The sequence below is a fragment of the Mytilus trossulus genome, chromosome 13 (assembly GCF_036588685.1).
Source record: "Mytilus trossulus isolate FHL-02 chromosome 13, PNRI_Mtr1.1.1.hap1, whole genome shotgun sequence".
Classification (NCBI taxonomy): domain Eukaryota; kingdom Metazoa; phylum Mollusca; class Bivalvia; order Mytilida; family Mytilidae; genus Mytilus; species Mytilus trossulus.
Window position 1 is genome coordinate 5,194,910 of NC_086385.1, and position 8,171 is coordinate 5,203,080.

Here is an 8,171-nt window from a genome sequence, read left to right on the forward strand (position 1 = left end):
TATTTTCATCACTAGATAGCTGAAATTTATTGGGAAACTTGCATTTCGGGCATATTCTTTGCTTCTTAGCTCGAATTAAAGAGTGTTATAAACTTTTTCAAATGTTGAATACGCAACCAACAAATGGAAGTTTTTAACGACCTTGACTGGCTATACAGCCCTTGCACGGTCGGCCCTGGCTTGCGCCTTTTTGGGCATTAAATAATTTAATATGTTTACCATGTGGTAATTTAAATAATTTAGAATGATAAGAAAGTTTAATAAAAACAAAAATTTAAAAAGCAAAAATTTGGATAAATAAATGAATAAAAAAAGTAAAAATTTTAAGATTAAGTAAATAATAAAATAATAAAAGAATATAATACGCAACCAAATCTCCAAGTATTATTTATGTTTCTGGTAAAGGCGTTTGATTGGGTATTAGTTTGAGGTAGGCGTGTTTTCGGAAACATTCCTCCAATCAGACCTATTTGACATACATGTGTGCGCTGATGCGTGTACACTGGCTATTGTAACGGCACATGTGACTACAGGTCTCATATCGAAATCTGTCGAGCGTTACCAATGTTTATTGTAGAATTTTTTGTCATGTGGTCAAATTATTTGACATACAAGTTTTAAATTTGCATTTTGAAAGATTATTTTCGGAAGTTGTCCCGTATATACTATTCTAAAGTGTTCGAGAAAAAAAAACCAAGACTTTAAAGGAAAGATACATATCAACGGAGAATATAACCTGAGAAAACTCTACTAGTCTACTAGCATAATAGTCAAAGATATAAAACATGTATCATATGGCTCTGATATTAAATTTAACGTGTTCTGGAAAATTTTGACAAAATATAATTGCACGAATTTTTAATCGATCGCTGACCTTTAATTCTAGAAGTGACTTGTGACTGTTATAAACATGCAGAGACAATTCTATGCATTATGGTTTAAGTTTACAATGAACACACTATAGTTATACATTTTCCTTTTAAATATCAAATAGACAATCACCTTTCGGATAGACTTGCTTTTTCTTTCTTTTCGTAAAAATTATCATTCGTCCATTTAGAGACATAAATTACAAGTTATATATGTCTCTGGTTTATTATATTTGATTACTTCAAAAATGCTTCAAAATACTATGAGCCTGTATTGGGGTCCCAACCGATCACACCAAAAAAAGGGGCGAGTTCCAACTATATGTCCCCGTTCAAATGCATTGATCGTCTTATAAGTTTATGACTCAACGGTTTCCTCCAACAATATGGTTTGATAAATTTCTTTCGAAGTTCATTACTTTTCACATACTAAAATAAAATGATATTCATCTTCAATTACTTGTTTATCACACATAATACAAAATCTCGGATATGTCTCAATATTATAAAATCGACAAGTTTCTGTATTCAAACAGTGAGCAGATATATGCGGTATTTACAAATGAATGGTTTTATAAATATAATTTACAGCATGATCTTAATAAAATTGTTGGGGTCAAATACATCTATGCAACATACATTTAGGCGAGTCTTCAAAAAATAGTACATTTCACTATTAAAGCTACCGTTTAATCTATCTTTGAATTCAAATTAAAACAAATTCACTTTTTTTACACCCTGATGTAACCGTATTTTTAAAGTGTTGTCATCCGTATCAATAAATTGTTTAATAAAATTGAAGTGCATGAGTATTATTAACGTCTAGGATAAGTGTGAGATTTCTCTGTTGATGGGAATAAACAAAATTTAGCTGAATTTGTATTATTTAAATTAATGAAAAGGCAAGCTAGTGTGTGTTTGAAATGATATTGTTGAAATGGATTTAAATGTGTGTAACTGATTTTACGTTGACTTGGACTGCGAATTTGAAAATAATATATTTGTGAAATCACATTCTACAAGATGACATATTTTGTAAGTACGTTTAATATACTCTATAACCTTTCATTCTAATTATAGTATCTTTGAAATGCATTTTATAGCGGACTATGCGGTATGGGCTTTGCTCATTGTTGACGGCCGTACGGTGACATATAGTTGTTAATGTCTGTGTAATTTTGGTTTCTTTTGGACAGTTGTCTCATTCGCAATCATACCACATCTTCTCTTTTATATTTATATAGCTATTACTTGCAACTGCCACATGTACATGTTCTAGACTCGTGTCGCTGAAAGAGGTCTCCTTTCAAGTTTGAAAATAGGTGGAAAAAAGCCACACCCACTTATAAGATATATACATGCTCTCAGTCTGACTGTTGCATTTTGAACAAACGAGTGAAAGTCCAGCGCCATGTAGAACAAAATAGTTTCAACATTCATTTATCATTATCATGATCTTGACCTGCATGGATATATGCATTTAACTTGCAACTGTACGGTTAAACAAACCGGTTATTGATGGCTGCACAAAAATCTTTAACCTCAGACAAAACATGAAATTAACTGTTCAGGAAAAACGAAGTCGATCTAGTAGTAAAATACGGAAAAATGAAAATAAATATATGCAAAATTTTCCCCTGGATACTGTGTTTTGGACATAAAGAAGCCAATGTCCCAATTTCCCGAAATTCCATTATGTTTGACAACGATTTTGATGTAAAACAAAACTTTAACCACATACTGAACCTAAATGCTGAATTAGTCGGCGTGAATGCTGACGACGGAACCTTTATTTTTTACCAATTAATTAAATGAAATTGCGCCATATTTACCTGTAAATATTTTTTTACCTATAGCAAAAGAAAAGCAAATGGTATGTTGTCAGAGCTACCTTAAAAAAATAATAAATCCAGAGCTCTTCAAAATTGAAGAAGAAAACTAAGAAAAGAAAGATTTAAAATATGTGCGTCAGTAAATGTAAATAGAGAGAAGAAAACTTCACCGGCTCAACTTAAATTCCAGCCGAATTTCACTGAATAGTGGATGCTATTGGTGTTGTTACAAACAAAGATGATGACTTTGTATTGTGTAACGATCCAGAAAGCGGGATCATTTTATTAGGATGCAAAGCTAATTTAAAATTTAAAATTTCTGTGTACAATTTCAGAGGAAGTTTTTGCTGGTATCTATAAAATTTGTCCAAAATATTTCAAACAACTTTATACTATACATGCATGGCTTCAAGATAGGACATTATATATGTGTCTATTCTCAACTACAAATACCAGCCTTTAGTTCAATGATGTACAGAGACATTTTAAGGTGTAACTGTGTATATTTATACAAGTGAACGTTTTAATTCAGCATACTTTTTGTTATTAAAATGACTTTAACTCCGCCAGTCGGTAAACTGCCGATCCCGATCCCGGATAAAGAAGGAGGGAAGTCAATCATTTAGTTATTTTACAGTGTATGTAAAGTGCGGATCCTAAAATATCATTTTTACTGTATATGCCATGAATGTCTAATGTAGAATGATAAATAAACAGACGAACTTTTTTTAATTTTTGAAGAAAATGAAGAAAATTAGTTAAGATGTATATGTTCAGAAATACATAATACTAATAAAACAAAGAAAGAGATGCGAGCGGGGTTTTATCGCGCCGAAAGCCATCCAGCTGTGAAATATATACCAAAATAGGCGAATATTTAGGACATTTCACGAACAGATCGTGCAGGTGCTTTATAACTAACAGGTTAGATGTTGTTGCAGTAAAAAAAAAATCATTTTAATACAATAAATAAAGTTGTATAACGTAGAATTTGTTTTGTCATTCAGTTTCTTCATATTTAACTAAATTCCACTATGATGATTTCGTAATGCTAGTCATGTTTACTGTCGAATAATGATACTATTCTTTCATTTTAACTGTGAAGCGAATCATTAGTACTGTATATGCGGTGCATTTTCACTGTATATTTTTTTTTTATCTATTACAGCTCATTTCTTTAAGCATGTAGAGCAAGACTTTAGTTGACTTGCTTGCTTTTCTTTTATTGTATAATCATTATGATAACACCCAATTTAATTTAAATATTAAACATACAGGTTAAACTTTGCCTATTCATATTGTTTAAAAATGTCAATCTTATTTACAAAGTTTGTATAAACAATTAAACAAACAAAGCAAGCAAGCCAACAAAAGTTTTGCTTTACATGCATTAGGAAATTAGCTGTAAAGCCTTAATTTAGCCGACTTGCTCAAACAATAGGTAAAGTAAGAGAAAAATTTAAGAAAATTTAACTTACGGAGGAAAGTTTGGTTTTAAAACGTTAACACTCTAATAAATTCAATAGAAATAACATTTATTTCAAATGTATTCCATTTAGTTTCTTATAAAGCGTATATGGATCTTTATCCTTATTTTTTGTTATCCATTTCCATGACACTTCACCACTAATTACGTACATCTTGATATAGATTGAACCTCTGTTTTCCCGTTTAAAAGGTTTTACACTGAAGCCGTTTATAACTTGCTGTTCGGTTTGAGCCAAGACTCCATGTTAAAGACCGTATTTTGACGTATAATGGTCTACTTTTATAAATTGTGACTCGGATGGAGAGTTGTCTCATTGTCACATACATGTACGACATTTATATATGGCTCAAAAACGAAACGAGACGGGATAAAGACGGGATACAAAAATCCACGCTCCTTTTTTAATATATTTATAATGGGCTTAATATGAGTCAAAATAGAGTAAAATAGTGGGTCGCATTTGGGTATAGGCGTGACGCCGGATTGCCGATTTTTTGCAAGCGTGACAGGTGAAAGTCAAATGATTGTGTCGTGAAAAACGAGAAATGAAGACTAGCGGGACACGGCATTACAACAGCATAGTATAAGCGGGATAGGAGAATCTGACAAAACAATAAGCGGAATACGGGAATCTGCCAAAACAGTAAGCGGGATCCAGGATCAGAACCCCCAATGAGACCCCAGAATAAGATATTTTTGTATATTCATCCTATTGTTACAGTTATGCCTTCAATAACAAATGTATCCGATGCATGCATTTTTTTATTTCAATTTTATTTTTCAATTTTGTGGGGTCCAAATTTATAGACAAACGTCCTTTAATATAGATATTTGGGATTCGTTGACATGCTGAATCTAACCGTGTATCTAGTATGGGGATTTTTTGCCTAGTTTCTGAAATAGCCCACATAGAGTTCCAAAGGGTCTAAAATCAACAAAAATGAATTGTAGTATGCATTTCGTGTACAATAACCCACATGTGTATGGTTTTACCTCTGCGGTAGTATCCATTCGCGGATCTAAAATTTTTCATTTTGAGAATCGCTTTTGTAACAAGTTTGAAAAGCTATATATTTGATGAAGAATGAAGGAGGAGTTTGTATTTCAATTTGAAAATACATGTTTCATAAATCCTAAAGTCATCAACTAAGTTTTTTCATTTGTTGCAAGTGCATTTATCACATAATTCTACAGTAAAAATTCCTCGCATCTTTGAAAATTCTACATTAATAATGACTGCACTAACAGTGATAGTTCATCGCATCTATAGTTAAAATGGATCGCTTTCAATAATCGATATGCTATATTATGATGCTTTTATAACACTTATTTGAACTTTAATGCTATGTTTGTATATTATAAAGACATATCACAATGAAAATATGTTAAAACTTTCCTTCAAATCACTTAACTTGATATTTTCAAAACGTAAACAAATACAGTTTTCCCATGATCCTTTATTCTACAATAGACATACCCGCATATAACAGTAAAAATGAACTAGCTGGATTCGCACTTTATATACACTGTTTTATATAAATAAAAAAAAATTGGCGCAATTAGATGATTATTTTATTGGCGCAAATGATACCTATAGTTTTGAAAATTAAGTGGCGCCAAAGAAGTATTGGCGCAATTAAGTTGTGGCGCAAATGAGTTACTTTTTGGCACAAATAGATATCGCCCGAAATAATAGCTTAAACCCTTTCAAACTATTGTATTAATCTCTCCATGCCATATGGCATAGGTTATGATTAGCCCTCCGGGAAAAACAGTCAAATGAATGGATAATTATTACAAGTACGTGTATTCCCGACAAACAATGACAATTACCAAATTCATTCATTACGTGTAAATGAATGCATTTTGTAAAAACATTAAATCTGTATTTATATAACTGTACAAATCACCCATGCAGAAACATATATACACATGGAAAAAAGTATTGCAACACCTTAATTTTTTAAAACATGAAAAATTAGTCTCTTATTTTGGATGGAATATGATAAAATATTTGTAAAATAATATTGAAACGTAGTTAATGATAACATTGGCTTTAAATCGAACAAAAAATGTATGAAAAAAAAGTTTTTGTTCGAACTAAAATTTTTATAACAAAATGAAGTGTTTTTTGTACAAAAAAATGCATTTTACAATTTTTACTGTAGACGAACTTTACAATGTCAGACATTTCAAAATTAATCTTTAGAAGATTGTTCACATCATGGTTGGTCGTTATACGCCAAAGAATTAGTACTTTGAGCGCAGCTTCCATTCAATACGACGAAAGCAAGCGATCCATGGTAAAAAAGACATTTAAAGGGCACACAATTATTTATCTTTCGTCTGACAGCACGTATACACCGCAGTTATCGTGAATTATATAAACATATAAAAAAAAAAAATAACATTATTTTTTTAAGACAAAACAGAGAAAAGAACTGATAAGTGCGGGTATTCCATGCGCCTTGCCTCCTTTATGTTTCGATATTTTAGAAATTAATTATTCTTTTATCTATTATAACACGTGAAAACTACACCGGTGAGTTCCATATATGTCTTCAACTTACAGCTGGTCCTGAAAATGCATGAAATATTTGCCACTGGACTTTTAACAACCAACAATCAATCACACTACAACTTAAAGTATATATAGTAGTGAAATACAAAATGAATATTATAATGATACAATTAGCAAAATAAATAGAATACAAATACACACTACTTTATTTAACTGACATAATTTAAAGGAATACTCTGTAAACTATATAAGTAGAGAAGCGAAAAGTTTCTTTTGAATACTTAACAAACTTCCGAACAGTTCATGTTTTTTTGCTCAATTTAAAATCTTGAAAACATAAGCATGTATATTAAAAACTGACGATCAGACATCACTAATACGTGTATACACAAATTCATTAATTCTTTATTAACGTTTAGCCCCACGGCACCTTTCTATTAAGAATGATGATGAGAGTAATTGTAATATATAATAGGCATGTATTTTCTTACGTTACGGATCATTGATTTTGTTACCTGTTGACCCGGTTGATTACTAGTACGTGCCATCGAACTCAACCATTTTAACTAAAATAGATTTTGTTTAAGTTAACGTCATATGTATACTAAGTACAGTATACCTATCATATGGATTAGAAAATGCATATTATACGGTGATACTTTAACACTGTCCCGACAGAGACTGAATGAATGCAGTATGATGATCAGGTTTCGGGATCCGAGAAGTCTTTTTTCGAATTTCCGGATGTCGGGAATATTTTTTTCCAACTTAAATAGAGTAAATCTCACTAAATTAATACACATGCAAACAAAAAGCAACAGCTTCAACGGTTAACTAGGACATATATCAACAGAAAACGAATTAAACCAAATGTCATACATAAAACCAAAATATGCATGTGTTTATTTGCCTCCGGTGCATTTCTGTGGATCCTTAACTTTTTTAGGTTACGTTTAGGATTTTCCGTTACTAATCTTCAAATACGAAAAACATTTTCACCAGTGTTCACAACATTTTAAGGTTTATGGCATACATTCTGGTGTGTATACAATTAACATACGTCCTTGCATTTAATTACCAATATACATTTATATAAACTAACATTTATTAAAAAATAAACAACATATATAGACGAATAATTTATTAGTTCCTCGACAAAACAAGAAAAGAAATAAAGAATCAACAGAAGATTTTCTTTTTCTTTGTAATTAATCAAAATAATACTTCAAACAAATCCTAATATAAAAAAAAAACATATATACAAATTAATCTAAAATGCATTATCGAGTAGAAGGGGCGCAACTCGTGTTATCAAACCGGTATACTAAACGGATCTAAACAGGGTCTGAACATGTTGAACGTAATTTTGTATCAATGGTCTGTTTTGGTCTGACACGGTCTTAACGGGTCTAAACAACCCGCTAGACGATTCAGTCTTTTCCGTCTTGATACGCCTTAAC